Source organism: Pristiophorus japonicus, chromosome 9 (assembly GCF_044704955.1).
Source record: "Pristiophorus japonicus isolate sPriJap1 chromosome 9, sPriJap1.hap1, whole genome shotgun sequence".
NCBI classification, from domain to species: Eukaryota; Metazoa; Chordata; class Chondrichthyes; family Pristiophoridae; genus Pristiophorus; species Pristiophorus japonicus.
The window spans coordinates 59,862,114-59,888,284 of NC_091985.1; the positions used below are offsets into that span (position 1 = coordinate 59,862,114).

At 44.9% G+C, this 26,171-nt stretch overlaps 1 protein-coding gene across 1 annotated transcript in view; it reads right to left on the reverse strand.

Annotated features, from left to right (window-relative positions):
• Positions 1-26,171, reverse strand: part of LOC139273064 (metastasis-associated protein MTA3-like) — a 355,482-nt gene that overhangs the window by 170,352 nt on the left and 158,959 nt on the right. The gene's annotated exons all lie outside the window — the stretch shown is intronic.

Genomic DNA, 26,171 nt, shown 5'->3' on the forward strand with positions numbered 1-26,171 from the left:
TAAGCATATCGATGTATTAAATTTGGACTGATCAGGTTACTGACCCTGCCAGAGCACCAAAATGACCCCAAGTAAGGACAAAGATAACACCCTCTATTTGCTGTTCATTTAGCAAGAAGCTGATACATGCAACGGGATTTGAATTTAAATTATTACCAATACCTGGAGCACAAGAAATGAAAATTGTTTTCATGGCGAAGAAATTTACGAAACAACATTGTCCAAAATCAAGACACGATGGCCCAAAAATTGCAGTCCCCACATAGCTCGAGAGTACGCCGCGGACCTGCCAATCGAATATGCACCGACCTGATGGGGGCCCTCCTTCGTAAACTTGCACTCTGATGATGCGTACTAGAGGGCAGCGCAATGGCCCATGGATCCCAGAGGTGCAGCCTGTGCGGAAGTGTACCTGGAATCACGTGGGTCTGATCCTCCAATCAGGAAACAGATTTAGATTTTACATTATTTCTAAAGGGAATCCCATAATCAGATTTAATTACAATGACTTTACAGGACTGGAAGTTAAATCCTAATTAGGTTCACTCCACCAACTTCCATACATGTTAGTTCTGTCAGTAAAAATTTAATTTTGTTGATAATAACTATCAACATCATTAAAACTCCAAACTCTAACTTAGCTGTGGCTCAGTGGGTAGCACACTCGCCTCTGAGCCAGAAGGTGGTGGGTTCAAGTCCCACTCCAGGGACTTGAGCACAAAAATCTAGGCTAACACTCCAGTGCAGTACTGAGGGAGTCTGCACTGTCGGAGGTGCAGTCTTTCGGATGAGACGTTAAACCAAGGTTCCGCCTGCTCTCTCAAGTGGACACAAAAGATTCCATGGCACTATTTCGAAGAGCAGGGGAGTTACAGATGAGCTTATTTGCACAGCAAATGTTCTGATTGGCTCTCCATGATCACACGACCTGATTGCTGATTGGTCTCCTTGGAGGATAAGACACACCTAGCAGTTTATCTCGAATGTGTAAGAACATAAGAAATAGGAGCAGGAGTAGGCCCCTCGAGCCTGCTCCGTCATTCAATAAGATCATGGTTGATCTGATCATGGTTGATCTGATCATGGACTCAGCTCCACTTCCCTGCCCGCTCCCCATAACCCTTTACTCCCTTATCGCTCAAAAATCTGTCTATCTCTGCCTTAAATATATTCAATGACCCAGCCTCCACAGTTCTGTGGCGCAGAGAATTCCATAGATTTACAACCTTCGGAGAGAAGAAATTTCTCCTCATCTGTTTTAAATGGGCGGCCCCTTATTCAAGACTATGGGCTAGATTTTACACTTTTGTGCATATCGCCAAAAAATAGGCGTTATTTCCAGCGTGGGCGGTAAAAATGGGTTTTCAGATCGCCGGCGTCGCGCCCATTCTTAAAGCACCTAGTCTCCAGTTTTGAAATTGGGTGTTACTGTGAGCGATTTATGAAATAGGCGGTAGCGTTAAATCTCGCTGACTTTCTGCTGTAAAGTGTCACCGTCCTTAGCAACGGCATGCGTCCTTAGCAACGGCATGGCAACGCTCAATTCCCGCGATTCCGGCGGTCAAGGGTCATCGTGACATGCGCAGAGGAGGAGACAGAGAGAGAGGGAGCTGAGAGGGACTGAAGACGTGTGTGGGTGTGGTGTGGCTGCTTTGGGAGGAAGGAGGGAGAGTTTAGAGCTTTACAGCAAATAAGGAAACAAAAATTAGCTGTTACCAGCCAGATATTTGCCCGAATTTGGCCTATAATGGAGGGAGAGGAGGAGGCATCACAGCACGCTGTGGAGACTGACGCTGGCGAGAGCAGTGAGGTGGGAGAGGAACACATTGGAGGGCGCAAAAGAGCGAGGAGGTTCTCGGACGAGGCAAATGCCTCCCTCCTGCAGGAGGTCGAGTTACGTTGGGGTGATTTGACACAGGGAGGGTGTGGGAAGCCCATCCCACAGGCCTACCAGAAGATATGGGCCGAGATAGCAGAGATGCTCTCGTCGGCGACCAACGAGGCACGTGAGGGCAACCAATGCCGCAAACGATGGAACGATCTTGTGGGATCCACAAGAATAAGTATTACATTTATTTACATGTACTTATGTATTTATATAATTTGATTTGTAACAGTCATGAGTGACTATCAGCAGATGCGAGGTCTTTAACTTTTACCGGGAATGTTTTACTCAAAGCCTGCGGTCACGGTGCACATCTTTAGGTAAAGACTGATAATTATCATAATAATTATGATTACATCTGTCGATTATGTGTTGTATCAGTCTCTGTGACAGTACCTAGCAATGATCTCATGTCATGTCGTCCTGTCACCTTTTACAGAAGAAGCTATTGACGATGAGATCCGTGCATAGGCGAATGGGTGAGGGGGTCCACCAGTGGATCAGGAGTAGGCCATAAGGTCCCTCGAGCCTGCTCCCCCATTTAATAAGATCATGGTTGATCTGATCATGGACTCAGCTCCACTTCCCTGCCCGCTCCCCATAACCCCTTATACCCTTACCGTTTAAGAAACTGTCTATTTCTGTCTTAAATTTAATGTCCCAACTCCCATAGCTCTCTGAGGCAACGAATTCCACAGATTGACAACCCTCTGAGAGAAGAAATTTCTCCTCATCTCAGTTCTAAATGGGCGGCCCCTTATCCGAAGATCATGCCCTCTAGTTCTAGTCTCCCCCACCAGTGGAAACATCCTCTCTGCATCCACCTTGTCAAGCCCCCTCATAATCTTACATGTTTCTATAAGATTACCTCTCATTCTTCTGAATTCCAATGAGTAGAGGCCCAACCTACTCAACCTTTCCTCATAAGTCAACCCGGGATCAACATAGTGAACCTTTTCTGAACTGCCTCTATAGCAAATATATCCTTTCGTAAATATGGAAACCAAAACTGCACGCAGTATTCCAGGTGTGGCCTCACCAATACCCTGTACCACTGTAACAAGACTTCCCTGCTTTTATTTTCCATCCCTTTTGCAATAAAGGCCAAGATATCATTGGCCTTCCTGATCACTTGCTCTACCTGCATACTATCCTTTTGTGTTTCATGCACAAGTACCCCCAGCGGTGTACTGCAGCACTTTGCAAACTTTCTCCATTGAAATAATAACTTGCTCTTTGATTTTTTTCTGCCAAATGCATGACCTCATTTTCCAACATTATACTCCATCTGCCAAATTCTTGCCCACTCACTTAGCCTGTCTATATCCTCCTGCAGCCTTTTTATGTTCTCCTCACACATTGCCCATCCTCCCATCTTTGTATTGTCAACAAACTTGGCTACGTTACACTCAGTCCCCTCTTCCAAGTCGTTAATATAGATTGTAAATAGTTGGGGTCCCAGCACTGATCCCTGCGGCACTCCACTAGTTACTGCTTGCCAACCAGAGAATGAACCATTTATTCCGACTCTCTGTTTTCTGTTTGTCAGCCAATCTTTTATCCATGCTAATATATTACCCCCAACCCAGTGAACTTTTATCTTGTGCAATAACCTTTTGTGTGGCACCTTATCAAATGCCTTCTGGAAGTCCAAATACACCACATCCACTGGTTCCCCTTTATCCACCCTGGTCATTATATTTTCAAAGTATTCCAGCAAATTTGTCAAACATGACTTCCCCTTCATAAATCCACGCTGACTTTGCCTGACCAAATTTTGCTTTTCCAAATGTCCTGTTACTGCTTCTTTAATAATGGACTCCAACATTTTCCCAATCACAGATGTTAGGCTAACTGGTCTATAGTTTCCTGCTTTTTGTCTGCATCCGTTTTTGAATAGTGGCTTTACATTTGCAGTTTTCCAATCTGCTGGGACCTTCCCAGGATCCAGGGAATTTTGGTAAATTACAACCAATGCATCCACAATCCCTGCCGCTACTTTTCTTAAGACCCTAGGATGCAAGCCATCAGGTCCAGAGGATTTATCTGCCTTTAGTCACATTATCTTACTGAGCACCTCCTTAGTGATAGTGATTGTGATTGTGTTAAGTTCCTCCCCCCTAGAGCCCCTTGACTATTCACTGTTGGAATATTGTTAGTGTCCTCTACCGTAAAAACTGATACAAAATACTTGTTTAGAGTTTCCGCCATCTCAATATTCCCCAAGACTAATTCCCCAGTCTCATCCTCTAAGGGACCAACATTTACTTTAGCCACTCTTTTTCTTTTTATATATCTATAGAAATTCTTACTATCTATTTTAATATTTTGTGCTATTTTACTTTCATTGTCTATCTTCGCTTGCTTAATCATTTTTTTAGTCATTCTTTGCTGGCTTTTAAAAGCTTCCCAATTTTCAGTCCTCCCACTAGTTTTGGCCACTTTGTATGCCCTTGTTTTTAAATCGGATACCGTCCTTTATTTCTTTAGTTAGCCACGGGTGGCTTTCTTTTCTCTTGCACCCTTTCCTCCTTACTGGAATATATTTTTCTTGAGAGTTGTGAAATATCTCTTTAAATGTACACCACTGTTCATCAACCGTCCCACACTTCAATCTGTTTTCCCAGTCCACTTTCGCCAACTCTGCCCTCATACCTTCATACTCTCTTTTATTTACGCTTAGTATGCTGGTTCGAGATCCAACTTTCTCACCCTCCATCTGAATTTGAAACTCAATCATGCTATGATCACTCATTCCAAGGGGATCCTTTACTGTTTATTAATCCTGTCTCATCTAAGATAGCCTGCCCCTTGGTTGGTTCCATTACATACTGCTCAAGGAACCTGTCCCTTATGCACTCTATGAACTCTACCTCAAGGCTACCCTGACCAATTTGATTTGTCCAATCAATATGGAGGTTAAAATCCTTGTGACCCGAGCACCCGCTTCTCTTCTAATAACCGCATTTGCGTTTTTCAGCTCAACCAGCAGCGTAGCTCCAGGCAAGACCGCAGAGGCCAGAAGGTGGGGGCGCAGGGCCCGACTCTCCGGACGATCCTACACTTGGTGCTGAAGAGCTCCGAGTCTCGCCCGTCAATCCGCTGCATCTGTTCTCTACAGATGAGAGCGCAGACTTCGAGGAACCTGCATCGCCACGCTCCAGAAGCCATTCCACTCCAAGGCCATCTAGTGGTCCTCCAATCATCCCTGCCTCCACTCTGGAGATATCGGCCCCAAGCACCTCGCCACAGGGCACACCATTTGTCCCCAGGACGGCGCCGACCCTGCGTAGGCCTCATGAATGCGATAGGTCTGTTCCACGAGCGCCACATAAGAGCAGAGAGATGGTACAGTTATCCAGGAGGACAGTAGACAGTATCTCATCTAAGCATTGGGGGGCATATCCTGACAGCTGGCCACCATGACTGAGTACGTTCCGCGGATGGTGGAGGCCCTGGATGCAGTAGCCAGGAACGCTGCTGGCACAGGCCTCCCAATGGAGTGCGGCACTCTACCCTTAGGTTCCGCACCACCACTGCAAATGACAGATGAGAGCAAGGACAAAGATCCTGCTTCTGCATCAGAGAATGTTGCCCCGCTCCCGTACCCGTCCAACCTCCGCCTCTGCTTGCAACCCCCTCAATGAGACACCACCTGAGGAGCTCCTCGGCAGGCGCCATGCAGCGAGAAGGGGAAGGGGTAGAGGTGGGGAGAAGAGAGGAAGGAGGAAGGAAAATGAGGTGCATGTCCACAGATTTTGGCTGTGATATATCTCCATCTGGGTGTATGCAATTTGTTGTAATGTATGGGGGTAAGGGACCACCCTCCTGCTTTGCCTTTGTATTCTGTGTTGTTGGACATGTTGAACATTTGATTGACGTCAATGGTGGACAAAGTGGGGTGTGGGCGGGAGTTGGGTGTTTTTGCCTGTGATACTTATGATTTCAGACCAATGTTGGTATAAAAAATGTTTTATCGGACATAACTTTGTTGCGCATTGTCTCAGATAGCTGGACCGTTACACACTGGTGATTCCTTAACATGAAAGGATTACATAAAACTTAACTTCAATTAACATAAACTTCACTGACACCAAGGTGATGGGCATCATTGATGTCTGAGCTGCACACACACAGCAGTGTGTTAGCACTGGCACTCACAGCAACATTCTTTCAGGCAAATCGTTCAGATATCAGCTCCTCACGTAGAGTCTTGCAGCTATGTAGCCACCACGGGCCCTTTCATGCGGTCTGGAGGGAGTCGTGGACATGGTTACAGCCAGCCGGATTGTCTGGCCCTAGGTCAGCGTCCAGTCCCTCGTCGTCCTCTTGCTCTCTCTCCTGAGGTGAAGCATCAGTCCCTTCTGGCAATTCTTGGCCCCTCCTGATAGCCAAATTGTGTAGCATGGAGCACACCACTACGAATTTACCTACTTGCTCAGGGTTATATTGTAGCTCCCCTCCTGAGTGGTCCAGACATCTGAAGCGCTGCTTAAGTGCAGTTATTGTTTTCTGGACCACATTGCGTGTGTCTCTGTGGCTCTGGTTGTATTTTCTCGGTCTCGGTGTGGGTGTCACACAGGGGGGGGTCATCAGCCAGGTGGACTAGGCCAGATCGGTTATCACCAAGCATCCAGCATTGCCCTTGTGGATGACTCTTAAACAGCGCTCTCATGCAGGATGTGAGCCTCATCGAATGTGCCCGGACATTTGGCATTCACTGCCATTATGATCTGGTTGTGGCCCACAACTAATTGGACCTTCAGGGAGTGAAATCCTTTTCCGTTACGAAAACACTCCGGGTCCTGAGAAGGTGGTCGCATGGCGATGTGAATGCACTGTATAGCTCCCTGCACCCTGGGGAACTTAGCAATGTGGTTGAATGCTCCAGCCCTGTCAGTCCAAGCCTCTGTGGTCATGGGGAAGCTGATAAAGTCCATCCTTCTCACATACAGGGCCTCCGTGACCTGTCTAATGCAGCAATGGGTGGCATGGTGAGACAGAGGGCAAATCTTGACCGCAGAGGCCAGAAAGGAATCGGACGCGTAGAAAGACAGTGCCGCGGTGACCTTGACCTCGACCGACACTGATATCCTGATGGCAGGCTGCATAAGTGGCCTGATGAGCTCACATATTTCATTGATCACCACCTTGTGGAAGCGCAGGTGTGGTCAGACACGTTGAGGTAAGACCTCTTTTCCCTGTACGTGTGGGGTGTGTATGGTCTGACCCTCCTCCTCATTCTTGCACGTCTTAAAATGGGGACATAATGATGTGCATCACACATTGAGCCATCTGCACTCTGCAGCAGCTGCATATTAATCGATGCAGGCTGAGAAATGGCTGGCCCCATTGCAATGATAGCGATTGATCAGAAGCAATAATTTCCTCACTAAAATACACCTAGAGTAAACCCCCAATAGTCCAGAATCTGAAAATATGTCTGTTGAGATGATCCCTTCACCTGAGAAGAACTCCTGAGTCAATGCAAACTCCCCCAAAGTTGAAGCAGCCTTTTCAATGAAGCGACCTGCGATTTTAAAAATGGCAGCCTTCAGTTCAGAACAGTTCCATTTTTTCTGGGTGGTTTTTTGGGCGAGCGATATTGTGGGTGATATGAGTGCGAGGTGGTGAAAGTGACGGTGGGCGATCTCCTGGGCGTTGGTTTCGGCAAATGTGCTCTTCATGACAAAAAAAAATGAGCGGGCGGTATTATTGAATCTCGGCGTTAATTCCGTACGGAAAGTAATGATGGGCGCTATTATGGGCGTTGATTTTGCCCATTCTGATGATTCCACTCAAAAAAAGTGGACAGGCGGTATTATGTTTTCCCGGCATTATGCACATAGGGAAAGTAACACTCGGTGATAAGTTTCCGAAAAATGCCCATCAGTTTCCATTTTGTGGCTAAATGGATGTTAAGTGGGCTTTAAGCATGCAAAAAACAAGGAAAGTCTAGCCCAGCCCAGAGTCCCATAGTTTTAGTTTCCCCTATGAGTGGAAATATCCTTTCTGCATCCACCTTGTCAAGCCCTCTCGTTATCTTATAAGTTTCGATAAGATCACCTCTTATTCTTCTGAACTCCAATGACTATAGGCCTAACCTACTCAACCTATCTTCATAAGTCAATCCCCTCATCTCTGGAATCAACCTAGTGAACCTTCTCTGAACAGCCTCCAATGCAAGTATATCCTTCCATAAATATGGAGACCAAAACTGTACGCAGTACTCCAAGTGTGGCCTCACCAATACCCTGTACAGGTGTTGCAGGACTTCGCTCCTTTTATACTCTAACCACCTTGCAATAAAGGCCAACATTTCATTTGCCTTCCTGATTACTTGCTGTACCTGCATACTCACTTTTTGTGTTTCATGCACAAGGACCCCCAGGTGTCTCTGTACTGCGGCACTTTGCAATTTTTCTCCATTTAAATTATAATTTGCTTTTGTATTATTTCTGCCAAAGTGGATAACCTCACATTTTCCCACATTATACTCCATCTGCCATATTTTTGCCCACTCACTTAGCCTGTCTATATCCCTTTGCAGATTTTGTGTGTCCTCCTCACAATTTGCTTTCCCACCCATCTTTGTAATTAGAACCGCCCTTCCCAAGTTCTCAGTGACTTTGCAAAGTGTAATTCTAGCCATTCTCAGGCAATCCCTTGGAGTTGAGGATGACTTGCTTCCACACTAATATGAGTTCTTAGGTGACTGATGGGACCAATGTGGGTTTCTACAGTCTCTGTCGCAGGTGAGGAAGGTGGTGGTTGAAGGGACGGATGGGTGGGGTCTTGGGTTGTCGTGTGCTCCTTCAGCTGTTTGCGCTTGGCTTCCGCATGCTCCCGGCGAAAAGACTCGAAGTGTTCGACGCCTTCCCAGATGCTTCTCCTCCAGTTTGAGCGGCCTTGGGCCAGTGATTCCCAGGTGTCGGTGGGGATGTTGCACTTTTTCAAGGAGACTTTGAGGGTGTCCTTGAAGCGTTTCCTCTGCCCACCTGGGACTTGCTTGCCGTGTCAGAGCTCTGAGCAGAGCGCTTAGTCTGGGAGTCTAGTATCGGGCATGCGGACGATGTGGCCTATCCATTGGAGCTGATCAAGCGTGGTCAATGCTTCAATGCTGGGGATGTTGGCCGAAGCAAGAACACTGATGTTCATGTGCCTATAATGCCAATGGATTTCCAGGATCTTGGAGAGGCAGCATTGGTGGTGCTTCTCTGGTGCTTTAAGGTGCCTGCTGTACATCATCCATGTCTCTGAAGCATACTGGAGGGCGGGTATCACTATTGTTCTGTAGACCATGAGCTGGGTGCCAGGTTTGAGATCCTGGTCTTCAAACACTCTCTTCCTCAGGCTGCCGAAGGCTGCACTGGCACACTAAAGGTGGTGTTGGACTTCCATCATCGACATCTGCCCTTGTTGACAATAGGCTCCCAAGGTATGGAAAATAGTCCACGTTGTCCAAGGCCTCGTCGTGGATCTTGATAAACGGGGAGGGCGGGGGCATGGGCAGCACATCAAATCCAAGAAAAATGCAGGGAGCAGCATCAACCTCTGTACATGGCCATCTTTGACCTCACAAAGGCCTTCGAGGGATTATGACGTGTCCTTCTCAAATTCAGCCACACTCAAAGGTGTGTCACCATCCTCCTCCTGCTTCACGATAACATGCAAGCCATGATCCTGATCAACGGATCCAACAGAGACTCAATACATGTGCGGACCGGGGTCAAGCAAGACTGTGTCATCCCACTAACGCTCTTCCCCGTCTTCCTTGTTGCAATGCTCCATCTCACTCTTAATAAGCTCCCCGTTGGAGTGGAGCTAATCTACAGAACAAACGGGAAGATGTTCAACTTCCGTCGCCTCCAGTCCAGATCCAAGGCTGTCCCATCCTCTGCCATTGAATTACAGTATGCAGGCGACGCTTGCGCACACTCGGAGGTCAAACTCCAAACCATCGTCAACGCCTTCACCAACACGTACGAGTATGGGCCTCACATTAAACATCCGCAAGACAAAGGTTCTCTACCAACGTGCCCCTGCCGCACTCCAGATTTCAGGCAGGATAGGGCACTCCCATCCCAGCCCAAGTTCCTGACACCCCCCAGCCCAAGTTCATGCCCCCCCAGCCCCCCTAGCCCAAGTTCCTGCCCCATCCAAGCCGAAGTTCCTAACCCGCCCCCCCCAGCCCAAGTTCATGCCCCGCCCCAGCCCAAGTTCCTGCCCCGCATAAATGTTAAGTTTTATTGGGTATGAAGTGAACAGTGACACACACACTGAGAAATTGTGTGTGGGTTTAAAGGGGATGTGGGTGTAAAGGGGGTGGGTTGGAAGAACGTGATTCACCTTCCCCGAGTTCTCTCTCTCCTCTCCGATCCCCTCTCTCTACCCCAGTCTCTCTCTCCCCCCCCTCCCCAGCCAGTCTCTGTGTCCCCACCCCCTCCCCAGTCTCTCTCCCCACCTCCTCCCCCCACCCCCCCCGGCCACCCGCCACCGTCTCTCTCCCCCCCCACCCCATTCTCACTCTCCCCTGTGGCTGTTTGCATCAACCATAACATTTTTGTTGGCAATTGCGGAGCAAATAGCCCACCTCCGCGTCAGTAATTCATTTTCCTTTGGTCATGTGCATGATCTGTCAACGTGTTCATTTACACTTTGCAAGTTTGGGATTTAGAGCATGCGCTAAATCCCAAACTTGTGGGTCATTTCAAAGTCGATATGACAGCGTTCTCTCAGAGTACACGGTCATACCTACTGCAAATTCTGGTCGAATATTTGTTCAGAGTATTTATTAGCCTTTGGAGTTGTATTAGACATGTTTTTTTTAAACTTAACAAATGACTCGAGTCCTAATGTCACAAACATTCTGATTCCAAGCATAGCTACTTAGTTCTCACGCCAAAGCATAAATGTTCACCATCCCTGGTACGATTTTATTTTTGAAGGGTGTAAGTTGGACAAGGGATAGATGTAGTTGCCAAATAGCTAAGGAATGCAAAGGGTTAGAGTAAAGAAAATTCCAAACTTGAAATTAATTATCTGGAGTTTAATAGATATACTTAAAGGCAGCTATTAACTCAAAGTTTACAATTCCCTGCTTGTTCTAACAATTTTACTAATTTATTAATAAATTCATGTAACGTGATACGAGTTGATTACTTCCAAAATCTAATTTCAATGTAATTTCAGAAAGTCAGGACAACATTGGAGCCATCCAATGTATCATGGAAGCAGAGGACATTTCTTTGTTACATTTCAATTAAGCTGATTTTTCATGCTCAGGTATAGTTCAATTAGTTAAATTTTAGTATGAATTATCATTGGCAATATCGGCAAATAGAAGGACGTAACTTCACAATTACGCCCCACAGGAAATTTTAGGTCTTGAAGTCTGTCATTTCTATATAAAGCTGTAAGTGAACGTATTACGGTTGGAAAGCAGGTAAAATCTCACCAAGACAGTTAAAAGAAACCCTGTAGCATTATACAGAAAGAATACCCAAAGACGGCCATTTGTGCCATCAAGCTGGTTCCTTCCATGCAACAAACGACTTCATTATGGACTATACTCAAACCATTTGATTTACTGAAAAAAGTCAAGTAGACTGGTTGCCTTCATAGCGAGACCATTCCATGATCCCAAAAACTCAGGAACCATCATAACCCACAAAACATTCGATTATCTGTAACAATTAGGGTCAGGTGAGCAAGAAGATTGTGAGTTCAAGTCTCATTCCAGAACTTGGGCATGGTTGCGATGTTAAACAGTTGAGACAAAGAAATTTTTTTTAAAGTCGCGATTAATAAATATATGAAAAGTATTGAAAGGAGGCAAAAAGTGAGATTAGGTTGGCTAATAAGAACTATGAATGATGACTAGCAATCAACATAGATTTAAACAGCCATGGATTTTATAAACACATGAAAAGAAGTTAAAAGCTACTTAACAGGGTCGGATCACTTTGACACAAAAAAAGGGTAACTTGTGAATGAGGGAATGGCAGAAAATCTTCATCAGTATTTTACCTCAGTTTTTATAGAGGAAGATGAAAGAGACTATAGAAATATCTTAGGAAGATGTGGAACGACCACAGATAGATAAGTATTTGAAAGGAAACTGTATTTCAACAGTTAATTGCAACGTTTAAATACAGTTTTCCTTCAAATAATTATTTGAAAAGTATTTTATTGTAGGACAGAGCAATTTCAGATAACATTTTTGTTTATGTATTTATTAGACCCAAGATCCAGATGGTATGCACCACATTTTGAAATTTACAATAAGAAAAGGAACTATACTTTATAGATTTTAAATAGAGCACAAGGACCTTAGTCTGCAGGTACACATATTAAAAGTTGGTGGCTTAAGAATGTAAGGGCATATAGAAGCATGGAAGATAAAAGCAGAGAGTATAAGTCAGTGGTGGAAAATTGTATGCAGTTTTGATCATCCCATTACAGGATGGATATAAAAATAATGGAAAGGTACAGCATAGATTCACTACAATATTCATGCAAATAAGGTGTTACTGTTATGAAGAAAACTTGAGAAATTAGAGGTTTCTGTACTAAAGCTGAGAAGATTGAGGGGTGATCGGAAAGAGGTCTTTTAGATCATGAAGGGTTGTGGCAAGGTAAAGAATGATAAGATTGTCTTCACTGGTAATTAAGATAGTAACAAAATGGTACAAATTTGTGAAATAAAGGGAAGGTTAGAAGAAATATCTTTACACACAGGGTGGTTAGAATGGAATTTTCTGCCTCAAATTATTATGGAACTAGAGCCCGAGATTTTTTTTCAAGAGAATTAAATAATTGCTTGAAATATTAACGGTTATGGGAAGTGAGCAGGGGAGTGGGATTAGACAAAGTTGTTCACGTGGATAAAAACAATAGCCCAGACTTGAAGAGCCAAATGGTTTGTTTCTGTGCTGTGGCATTCTATGATTCATTATGATAGGATTGCTCATGTTCTGAATTTTTAGCACGGCTGGGAATAGTAGAAGCATGTGACATTACAATTCTGCCCATAGACCTTCCCCAATGTTATCAGAGGATAGCCTGCACAGGATATCAATGTAAAAATCTTCTTAGTTGGGAGTTAGATTGAATTCAATAAATGTAAACATTTTGATATTTCTGTTAGCTCTACATCACTCCACACATTCCTACCACCAACAGTTCTAAGTTAACGAAATGTCAGTCCTGTTCACTTGATGAATGAGCCCACTTCATTCAAAACAGTGTAGAGCTGACCACCATTGAATAACAATAGCAGTGAAAAATCACCCAGAGAAAGAAGGAAGAAAGAACATGGGAAAATTAACTTTTCATTATGAGCAATTATTTCCCATCCATGCCATTGCCAAATCTTTCAAAATTTGGACTTATACATTATTTAGGATTTAATTTAAACTCTAATTTTAGTCTCTCATTACTAATATAAAACTACTAAGAAGTAATAACGAGCATATATAGATCCTTAAGGAAAAGCTAACTGGTTCCAGCACTATGTCCAGCTTTTGTATGATTTTTGAAACAAATAGTATGTTCCTGATATTCCATACTGGAGGCTTCCGAGGAGAAAGAAATGGGAGATCAGTTGGAACAATGTTTCTTTATGTTTCTGCTCTGAAAAAATAGATAACTTTCCTCCCCTTCACTATATTTCACAAATAGCTTTGTTATATCTCTCTGTTCGGGAGCTTTTTATCCAAAGGAGGCAGCATTAAGTTTCTGAATATAGTAAGTCCACAAAATATTACAATAGTCTGCACCACACTGGTACTTGTAGTGACAACCAATGCAAGGGCTCTGAAATCTCTGATGGAAGGAGACACCCATTAGTAGCTAATTCTCCCTCTCTTTTGCGCCACTCTTGAACAGAAAGAAAGTAATTGCATTTCGACTGTGCTTTTCATGTGCGCAAGATGAAGTGTAGTAGCTGTTCTTCTATAGGCAAGTTCAGCAATAAATTTGCACAAGGTCCCACAAACAGCAAAAAAATGAATGACCTGATAACCTGTTCGTTGTGGTGTTGATTGAGGGATCAATGTTAGCCAAGAATCATAGACCATTACGACACAGAAGGAGGCCATTCGGCTCATCGTGACTGTGCCGATCAAAAAGTTACCCAGCCTAATCCCATCTTCCAGCACTAGGTCTGTAGTCCTGTAGGTTACGGCTCTAGTGCAAAAATAAGTACCTTTTAAATGTGATGAGGGTTTCTGCCTCTACCACCCTTTCAGTCCGGGAGTTCCAGACTTCCATCACCCTGTGGGTGAAGAAATGTTTCCTCATCTCACCTCTAATCCTCCTACCAACTACTTTAAATCTGTGCCTCCTAGTCGTTGACCCCTCTGTTAAAGGAAATGGGTCCTTCCTAACGAATCTGTCTCGGCCCCTCATAATTTTATACTTCAATTAAAACTCCCCACAGCCTCCTCTGTTCTAAGAAAAACAACCACAGCCTATCCAATCTTTCCTCATAGCTAAAGTTTTCCAGTCCTGGTAACATCCTCATAAATCTCTTCTGCACCCTTTCTAGTGCAATCACATCCTTCCTGTAATGTGGTGACCAGAATTGTGATCAGAGCACGCAGTACTCAAGCTAGTGGCCTAACCAGTGTGGTATTCAGTTCGAGCATAACTTCCTTGCTCTTGTATTCTATGCCTCAACTAATAAAGGAAACATAGAAACATAGAAAATAAGTGCAGGAGTAGGCCATTTGGCCCTTTGAGCCTGCACCGCCATTCAATAAGATCATGGCTGATCATTCCCTCAGTACCCCTTTCCTGCTTTCTCTCCATACGCCTTGATCCCCTTAGCCGTAAGGGCCATATCTAACTCCCTCTTGGAAATATCCAATGAACTGGCATCAACTACTCTCTGCGGTAGGGAATTCCACAGGTTAACAACTCTCTGAGTGAAAAAGTTTCACCTCATCTCAGTCCTAAATGGCCTATCCCTTATCCTAAGACTATGTCCCCTGATTCTGGACTTCCCCAACATCGGGAACATTCTTCCCGCATCTAACCTGTCCAGTCCCGTCAGAATCTTACACGTTTCTATGAGAAACCCTCTCATCTTTCTAAACTCCAGTGAATAAAGGCCCAGTTGATCCAGTCTCACCTCATATGACATTCCAGCCATCCCTGGAATCAGTCTGGTGAACCTTCGCTGCACTCCCTCCATAGCAAGAACATCCTTCCTCAGATTAGGAGACCAAAACTGAACATAATATTCCAGGTGAGGCCTCACTAAGGCCCTGTACAACTTCAGTAAGACCTCCCTGCTCCTATACTCAAATCCCCCAGCTATGAAGGCCAACATACCGTTTGCCTTCTTTACCGTCTGCTGTACCTGCATGCCAACTTTCAATGACTAATGAACCATGACACCCAGGTCTCGTTGCACCTCCCCTTTTTCTAATCTGCCGCCATTCAGATAATATTCTGCCTTCGTGTTTTTGCCCCCAAAATGGATAACTTCACATTTATCCACATTATACTGCATCTGCCATGCATTTGCCCACTCACCTAACCTGTCCAAGTCACCCTGCAGCCTCTTAGTGTCCTCCTCACAGCTCACACCGCCACCCAGCTTAGTGTCATCTGCAAACTTGGAGATATTACACTCAATTCCTTCATCTAAATCACTGATGTATATTGTAAATAGCTGGGGTCCCAGCACTGAGCCCTGCGGCACTCCGCTAGTCACTGCCTGGCATTCTGAAAAAGACCCGTTTATCCAGACTCTCTGCTTCCTGTCTGCCAACCAGTTCTCTATCCACGGCAGTACATTACCCCCAATACCATGTGCTTTGATCTTGCACTCCAATCTCATGTGCAGGACCTTGTCAAAAGCCTTTTGAAAGTCGAAATACTCCACATCCACTGGTTCTCCCTTGTCCACTCTGCTAGTTACATCCTCAAAAAATTCCAGAAGATTCGTCAAGCATGATTTCCCTTTCATAAATCCATGCTGACTTGGACCAATCCTGTCACTGCTTTCCAAATGTGCTGCTATTTCATCCTTAATGATTGATTCCAACATTTTCCCCACTACTGATGTCAGGCTAACCGGTCTATAATTACCCATTTTTTCTCTCCCTCCTTTTTTAAAAAGTGGTGTTACATTAGCTACCCTCCAGTCCATAGGAACTGATCCAGAGTCAATAGACTGTTGGAAAATGATCACCAATACATTCACTATTTCTAGGGCCACTTCCTTAAGTACTCTGGGATGCAGACTATCAGGCCCCGGGGATTTATCGGCCTTCAATCCCATCAATTTCCCCAACACAATTTCCCGCCTAATGAGGATATCCTTCAGTTCCTCCTTCTCACTAGACCCACTGTCCCCTAGTACATTCGGAAGGTTATTTGTGTCTTCCTTCGTGAAGACAGAACCAAAGTATTTGTTCAATTGGTCTGCCATTTCTTTGTTCCCCATTATAAATTTACCTGAATCCGACTGCAAGGGACCTACGTTTGTCTTCACTAATCTTTTTCTCTTCACATATTTACAGAAGGTTTTGCAAGCAGTTTTTATGTTCCCTGCATGCTTCCTCTCATACTCTATTTTCCCCCTCTTAATTAAACCCTTAGACCTCCTCTGTTGAATTCTAAATTTCTCCCAGTCCTCAAGTTTGTTATTTTTTCGAGCCAATTTATATGCCTCTTCCTTGGTTTTAACACTATCCTTAATTTCCCTCGTTAGCCACGGTTGAGCCACCTTCCCCGTTTTATTTTTACTCCAGACAGGGGTGTACAATCGCTGAAGTTCATCCATGTGATCTTTAAATGTTTGCCATTGCCTATCCACCGTCAACCCTTTAAGTATCCTTTGTCAGTCTATTCTAGCCAATTCACCCCACATATCGTCAAAGTTACCTTTCCTTAAGTTCAGGACCCTAGTTTCTGAATTAACTGTGTCACTCTCTCCATCTTAATAAAGAATTCTACCATATTATGGTCACTATTCCCCAAGGGGCCTTGCACAAGATTGCTAATTGGTCCCTTCTTATTACACATCACCCAGTCTAGGATAGCCAGCTCTCGAGTTGGTTCCTCGACATATTGGTCTAGAAAACCATCCCTAATACACTCCAAGAAATCCTCCTCCACCGCATTGCTACCAGTTTGGTTAGCCCAATCAATATGTCGATTAAAGTCACCCATGATAACTGCTGTACCTTTATTGCACACATCCCTTATTTCTTGTTTGATGCTGTCCCCAACCTCACTACTACTGTTTGGTGGTCTGTACACAACTCCCGCTCGCGTTTTCTGTCCTTTGGTATTCCGCAGCTCCACCCATACAGATTCCACATCACCCAAGCTAATGTCCCCCCTTACTATTGCATTAATTTCCTCTTTAACCAGCAATGCCACGCCGCCTCCTTTTCCTCTCTGCCTATCCTTCCTAAATGTTGAATACCCCTGGATGTTGAGTTCCCAGACTTGGTCACCCTGGAGCCATGTCTCCATGATGCCAATTACATCATATCCGTTAATTGCTGTCTGCGGTATGAGGGGTGAATTGGCTGGAATAAACTGGCAAAGGATACTTAAAGGATTGACGGTGGATAAGCAATGGCAAACATTTAAAGATCAAAGAATGAACTTCAGCAATTGTACATCCCTGCCACTTTTCTGCCCAACTGATCAGTTCATAGAGACCTTCCTGCCGTTTAGAGCTTTCCTTCTCACTGTCAACCACATGGCCAATTTTTGTATCATCTGTAAATTTCTTTATTATGTCCTCTACATTTAAGTCTAAATCATTAATATATACTACAAAAAGTAAGGGACCGTGTACTGAGTCCTGTGGAACCTCATTGGAAACAGCCTTCCAGTCACAAAAACTCCCCTCAACCATTACCCTTTGCTTCCTGCCTCTGAGCCAATTTTGGATCCAATGTACCACTCTACATTGGATCCCATGGGCTTTTACTTTTTTGATCAGCCTACCATGTGGGACCCTGTCAAAAGCCTTGCTAAAATCCATGTAAACTACATCAAATGCACTGTCCTCATCAACCCTCCTTGTTACCTCCTCAAAGAACTCAATCAAGTTAGTCAGACACAACCTTCTCTTAACAAATCCTTGCTGACTGACCTTGATTAATCTGTGTCTTTCGAAATGAAGGTTTATACTGTCCCTCAGAATTGATTCCAGTAATTTGTCAACCTACTCCTGCACTTATTTTCTATGTTTCTATGTTAAACTAACTGGCCTGTAATTGCTCGGTTTATCCCTTCCTCCCTTTTAAACAATGGTACAACTTCAGCAGTTCTCCAATCTTCTGGTACCACTCATGTAGCCAAGGAGGATTGGAAAATGATGGTCAGATCCTCCGCAATTTCCTCCTTTGCTTCTTTTAGTAGCCTCGGATATATTTTTTCGAATACTGGAGATTTACCTACTTTCAAAGATGCTAAACCCCTTAAAACTTCCTCTCTTACTATGTTCATCCTATCTAATATTTCACTATCTTCCTCAGGAAGACAGCATTCCAGCTCCCAACACTGACTCTCCCACCATGCACCTTACGCGGTCCACACCCGAGCCATCAGAGACCGCTTCTGCCGTTGCTGCAACGCAGCAGTCTGCAGCCAGGCCTTGAGCTGGTCCAGGGCGTCCTCCTAGGCCATCTCCACTGTCTGACCCACCAACACAGCAGCCCTCAAGCCGCCTTGCTGTAAGCACTGAGGCCTCATTGAGGAGAAGCAGCAGGCGTGGGAGGGGGATGAAGGGAAGGGGTGGGAAAGCTCAGGATGTCCCTTTAAGGGATGTGAGAACTTTGTGTAGATGCCCTCAAGTATTGTGATGATGCTTGTAAATAGTTCAGTTGTAGTAATCAAATGCATCGTTCTTGAGTGCCTTGCAGCAGAAGGCTGTTACTGAATTGTATTGTTTTGTTTTGTTTGGGGGACGGGGACTTCTGTTACTTTGTTGGAGTAAACTTTCACTTTGACCATTTGCCATTGGTGTTGTGTACATTATTCCAAAGTTCACCAGAGTTGTGCCTTTATGGTGGTACACAGCGTGGTAAGTTTTAGTTACATCCCTCAGCTTCCTCCGGTCCATTATGAGCAGGCGACGTGTGGCTCTTGGTCCGGCTGAATCTGGACGCGGTCTTCCCCGTGGATGGGATGGCTGTGCAATCGGGGCCTCACCAGGCTCCTCTTCATTGTCCTCCTCCTCCTGTGGTGGGCCTGCAATCCCCACTGGCAATGCCTGGCCCCTCATGACGGCCAAGTTGTGCAGCATGCAGCACATGACAATGAATTCGAAGACCAGTTGAGGGGAGTAATGAAGGATGCCTCCAGAGCAGTCCAAGCATCGGAAGTGTTGCTTGAGTAGGCCAATTATCTGTTCGATGATGTTGCGTGTGGCTGCGTGGCTCTCATTGTAGCGCTCCCCAGCTTCACTGGTGGGGTTGCAGAAGGGGGTCATGAACCAGGTGGCTAGGCCGTATCCTTTGTCCACAAGCAGTCAACTGTGCCCTTCCCTTTGTCGCTGAAGCATTCGTGAGCCACTGCTCTCACGCAAGATGAAAGCATCATGTGCGCTCCATGGATAGCGGGCATTCACTGTGAGGATGCACTGAGTGTGGTCGCACACCAGCTGTGCATTGAGGGAGTGGTATCTCTTTCATTTTCTGAATACCTCTGTGTTGTGGAATGACGCTCGCAAGGCCACGTGTGTGCAGTCAACGACTCCTTGAACCCTCAGAAAGTCCGCAATTCTGCCAAACCCAAATGCCCGCTCATTTCGGCTGTCCCTGCTCATTGGGAACTTTATTAAGTCCATTCTGCGGGCGTACAGAGTTTTTGTGACATGTCGAATGCAGCGATGTTTAGCGTATCGAGAGATACTGCATATGTCCCCTGCTGCTGCCTGGAAGGAGCCGGAGGCATAGAAAGCCAGAGCCACAGTCACCTTCACTGCGACGGGCAGTACCGTCCTGTTGGCGCTGGAAAGCTGTATGTCTGCCTGTGGGAGAAGGCATATCTCTGTCAGCACTTCCTTTCGGAAGCTCAGCCATCTCACACACTGCTCCTGAGAGAAATGGAGGTATAAGCCTGTAAACCCATGGGGGATAAGCCCTCTTCCCCAGACGTCTTCGGCCTCTCTTCATCCGTGGGCCGAAATGGCCAACAGCCCTTCTTCTAGTTTGACGCAACCTGGCATTAGCATGGAGCATGATATGCTGGCAAACTAGTAATGCCCCCATTAAATTCTCTCACTGATGTAAAGACACTGTAATGGCAGATAAAACTGCCGCTTTCAAGTCAGAGCTTAACGCAGCGGTTGTGCACAACCGTTGCTGTCAATGTGACCTGCGATGTAGGATCCACCTCCCTCCATTTAAATACACTGCCAATACTGTTTGTTGCACCTGGAAACACCTGTTTCCTGGGGCGGCCATATAATGAGGCGTTAGGGCCTAATTTTGCATCCGGGGCGCTAGCGGAGCGTTGCACGACGATTGACGTCATGATCTCCGTGAAACTAGAGGGCGGGGCAGTAAGCGTTTGTGCCACCGCAAACCATCAACCGAATTTGTCAACCGGGCGGTAAGAACTGTACGCCCACCATCACGTCTAGAAACATCCTTTACCGCCCCTCAGGGGCTCTAACAGAGGCACAAGGGAGCCGAAAATCCAGCCCTATATTTCCAATGAAACTGTAACAGACCTTCAGTATAAAAATAAATAAATTAATGGTCAACAAACTTACAATCAAAATAGGAATAAAACTGTTATCAGTGTATTTTCACGAATAAATTCAAGTCCATATCATAGCTATCAAAACAATGGCCCAGATTTTCCGGGATCTATGATCGCGTATGCACTCGCAAGTTCCGGGTTTCCACGTGCAATGCACATGCACGAAAACCCAGAACTTGCAATCTGTCAAATTTCAGCTTGAATTCGTGCAGTTGGCAAATTAGTTTAGGTTATTTCTAGCCCCTTTAAAGCATTTACATTTATTTTTCAAAAAATTGAATTATTGTTTTAAATGTTTAATTAAATTGTATTTTAATTCATTTTGGACATGTAATAATTTATTTGTATTTAACTGGTGTGTAATTGTGTTCTTAGATGATTCCTATTCATGCTTATGGGGATTTCGTACATAAATGGAAACCTCATAGACATAATGGAGATTCTCCTTTCTGATTGGTTCAGCTGGCCCACATGATCCCAGGGGGCGCTTATGAATCACGTGCGCGCCTGGGATACATGGGCCTTTACACATGCATACACGTAGAGGCCCAGGAGCGCAAGTGTTCGAACCTCCGGGACCCTCAGGAAGCTTCGCCGGCATTCACCCGTGGGAAGAACACAAGAACTAGGAGCAGATGTAGGCCATATGGCCCATCGAGCCTGCTCCATCATTCAATAAGGTCATGGCTGATCATCAACCTCAACTCCACTCTTCCACGTGATCTCCATATCCCTCGATTCCCCTAGACTCCAAAAATCTATTTATCCCAGCCTTGAATATATTCACAGACTCAGCATCCACAGCCCTCTGGGGCAGAGAATTCCAAAGATTCACAACACTCTGAGTGAAGATATTCCTCCTCATCTCGATCTTAAGTAGCCTACTCCTTATCCTGAAACTATGCCCCCTAGACACTCCGGCCAGGGGAAACAACCTCTCAACATCTACCCTGTCAATCTCCTTCAGAATCTTATATGTTTCACTGAGATCACCTCTCATTCTTCTAAATTCCAGAGAGTATAGGCCATTCTACACAATCTCTGATCATAAGACAGCCTTTTCATCCCAGAAATCCAACAAGACTCAAGAAGCTCGACATCATCCAGGACAAAGCTGCTCGCTTGATTGGCACCTTAAACATTCATGCCCTGCACCACCGACGCACCGTGGCTGCAGTGTGTACCATCTACAAGATGCACTGCAGCAACTCACCAAGGCTTCTTCGGCAGCACCTCCAAAACCCGCAACCTCTGCCACCTAGAAAGACAAGGGCAGAAGGCAGGCGCATGGGAACACCATCACTTGTAAGTTTATCTCCAAGTTGCAAAAACAATAGGGTTGTAATAGTGGGGGATTTCAATTACCTTAATATTAACTGGGATACAATCAGTGTAAAAGGTATAGAGGGCATAGAATTCCTAAAAGCATTCAGGAGATCTTTTCTAGCCAGTACGTAGCAAGCCCAACAAGAGGGGGGCAGTTCTAAATTTAGTTTAAGGGAATGAAGCTGGGCAGGTGGAGAGAGTATCAGTGGGAGAGCATGTAGTAGTGATCACAATTCAGTTAGTGTTAGCATAGTTATGGATTAAGACAAAGATAAAACTGGAGTAAAGGTTCTAAATTGGAGGAAGGATAATTTTACTAGATTAAGAAGTGATTTAGCAAAAGTGGACTGGAAAGAGTTACTTGAAGGTAAATCAATGAGAGCAGTGGGTGGCATTCAAGAGGGAGATACAAGGGTAAACATGTTCCCACAAAGAAAAAGGGCAGAACTGCCAAATTTAGAACCCCCAAAATGACAAGGTGCATGCAGGGTAAGATAAGGCAAAAAAGGGAAGCTTCTATGAGGGGTCAGATGAGGAGAAATTTAGATATCGAAAGAGAAAGGTCAATGCAATAGAGCAGTGTAGTGATTTGGGTAAAAATAAGCAGTGTGACAGGAAGGGACAGAGAGTTTAATAGTAGCAGTGCAGCAGAGAACAAGGTCAAAGCAGGGAATAATGGTCAACAAATTTAATTACAGGGTCTTTATCTAAATGCACAGAGCATTCGTAATAAGATAGATGAACTATTAGCACAAAGATAAAGCGGTTTTACAGAGACATGTGGTTGCAAGGTGACCAATATTGGGAACTAAATGTTCCAGGGTATTTGACGTTTCGAAAAGACAGGCAGACTGGTAAAGGTGGGGGGGCGGTTTGCCCTGATAATAAGGATGACATAAAGACAGTAGAGAGAAAGGATCTTGGTCATGGCTCGGACAATCAGGAAGTAGAATCAGTATGGGTGGAGATAAGGAATAACAAGGGGCAGAAAACATTTGTGGGAGTAGTATATAGGCCCCCTACCAGTAGCTATACCGTTGGACAGAATATTAATCAAGAAATAGTAGGAGCTTGTAACAAAGATAATGCAATAATCGTGGGGGACTTTAATCTTCATATAGACTGGACAAATCAAATTGCCAAAGGTAGTCTGGAGGACGAGTACATGGAATGCATTCGGGACAGTTTCCTAGAACCATACATCATGGAACCAACCAGGGAACAGGCTATTTTAGATCTCGTATTGTGTAATGAGACAGGATTAATTAGCAATCTCATAGTAAAGGATCCTCTGGGGCAGAGTGATCATAATACAATAGAATTTCCCGTTTCTTTTGCGAGTAACTTGCCCAAGTCCAAAAGTAGAGTCTTAAACTTAAATGAAGCCAATTACATAGGTATGAAGGGTGAGTTGACCAAGGTGGATTGCAAAAATAGATTAAAAGGTATGGCGATAGATAAGCAATGGCTAGCGTTTAAAGAAATATTGCAGAATTCTCAAAAAATACATCCATTATGAAACAAAAACTCCACAGAAAAAGTGATCCATCCATGGCTAACTGAAGAAGTTAAGGATTGAAAGCAGAAGCTTATAATGTTGCAAAGAATAGTAGTAAGCCTGAGGATTGGGACAGCTTTAGAAACCAGCAAAGGATGGCCAAAATATTGATATAAAGGGAAAAAAATAGACTATGGGAGAAAACTAGCAAGAAATAAAAAACAGATTGGAAGAATTTCTACAAGTATGTAAAAAGCAAGAGAGTAGCAAAAGTAAATATTAGTCCCTTAGAGACTGAGGCAGGAGAAATTATTATGGGGAGTAAGGAAATGGTAGAAACGTTAAACAAATATTTTACATCTGTCTTCACAGTAGAAGATGCAAAAAGCATACCTAAAATGGTGGGGAACCAAGGGTCTAGTGAGAGTGAGGAACTTAATGTAATTAATATAAGTAGAGAAAAAGTTCTAGAGAAACGAATGGGACTAAAAGCTGACAAATCCCCTGGTCCCGGCGGCCTACATCCTGGGGTTCTAAAAGAGGTGGCTGCAGAGATAGTGGATGCATTGGTTTTGATCTTTCAAAATTCCCTAGATTCTAGAACAGTTCCAGCGGATTGGAAGATAGCAAATGTAACACCGCTATTCAAGAAAGGAGGGAGAAAGAAAACAGGGAACTACAGGCCAGTCGGCGGGAAAATGTTGGAATCCATGTTAAGGAAGTGGTATCACGGCACTTAGATAATCATAACATGATTAGGCAGAGTCAACATGAAAGGGAAACCATGTTTGACAAATTTATTAAGAGTTTTTTGAGGATGTAACTAGCAGAGTAGATAATGGGGAACCAGTGGATGTAGTATATTTGGATTTCCAAGAGACATTCAATAAGGTGCCACATAAAAGATTATTACACAAGATATGGGCGCAGAGGATTGGAAGTAATGTATTAGCATGGGTATAGGATTGGTTAACGGACAGAAAACAGAGAGGAGGAATAAACGGGTCTTTTTCAGGTTGGCAGGCCGTAACTAGTGGGGTGCCGCAAACATTAGTGCAGTACCTCAGCTATTTACAATCTATATTAATGACTTAGATGAAGGGACCGAGTGTAATATATCCAAATTTGCTGATGATACAAAGCTAGGTGGGACAGTAAGCTGTAAGGAGAACAGTGTCTGCAAAGGGATATAGACAGACTTAGTGAGTGGGCAGTAAGGTGATAGATGGAGTATAATGTAGGGAAATGTGAGGTTATTCACTTTGGTAGGAAGAATAGAAAAGCAGAATAATTTTTAAATGGTGAGAGAAACTTTTAAGTGTTGGTGTTCAGAAATCTGGGTGTACTTCTGCAAGCAACACAGAAAGCTAGCATATGGGTACTCTGTTTCATTGGGCCCAAGTTTCGGGACGCACCTAAAACGGCGCAGCCCGGACCTGGACGCCCATTTTTCGCGCCAAAAAAAAACTTCCAGATTCTCCGGCTCCCTGCAGGTCTTCTGCAGCCGGGCGCAGCGCAGCACGAGCTGTTGGGGGCGGAGCCAGGTCCCTGCGCCGAAAACAGTGCCGGGACCTCTGCACATGCGCGCTACAGTGGGCATGCATGTGCAGTAGCTCCAGGCACCCAAAACTGTGTGGGAGGGGCCCGAAACACGCAGCCCCTAGCCCTGGCCGAATGGCCTCACTGCGGCCGCGTGAATAAGGCTCCTCCCACGCCCAGCTCCTGCTTCCTCCCGACCCGACTCCCGCTCTCCCCCCCCACCCCCCAACCTCCGCGACTCTCTCTCTCACCCGACCTCCCCCCCGACCTCCACGACTCTCTCTCCCCCCCCCCCCCCCCCCGAGACCCGACGCCACCTACCTGTAAATCTAGCCCGAGGTCTTGGGCCCGGCCGTTCAGCCTCCTTCTCTCCCTCTCTCCCTCCTCTCTCCATCCCTCCATCCTCTCTCCTTCCCACCCTCCTCTCTCCCTCCCCTCCCTCCCTTCACTCCCCCGCCTTCTCCCCCTCTCACTCCCCCCCCTTCTCCCCCTCTCACTCTCCCCCCCTTCTCCCCCTCCCCCTCCCACCCCCCTTCTCCCCCTCCCACCCCTCTTCTCCCCCTCCCACCCCTCTTCTTCCCCTCCCCTCGCTGTCAGAAACTGACAGACAGAGAGTGAGAGACACACACACAGACAGACAGATAGAGACACTGACAGAGACACACTGGGGGGACAGTCCCAGCACGCTGTTGGAGGACTCCCGGTGCTGCAGTCGGTAAGTAGAAAATGTTTTATTTATTGATTTTTTTTTAAAAAAAATTTAATTAATTTTTTTTGATTGATTTATTGGTTGATTTATTGATGTATTTATCATTTATTGTTGATGATGGCTCTTTATTTGTAAAACTGAAGTGTTTAATGTTTGTAAACTTCCCTTTAAACCCCCCCCCATTCCCTACGCCTAATTTGTAACCTACGCCTTATTTTCTAAAGTGTCGACAAGGTTTTTTCGAACGTACAAAAATCTTCACTTACTCCATTCTAAGTTAGTATGGAGTAAGTTTTCACTGCCGAAACTTTGAAAACAGGCCGGACACGCCCCCTTTGAAAAATAAATTCTGTTCCAAAGTGAAACTGTTCTAACTGACTAGAACTGGAGCAAACTAAATGCCGAGAATTTGAATTTCTAAGATACTCCGTTCTACACCAGTTGCTTCAAAAAATTAGGAGCAACTGAGG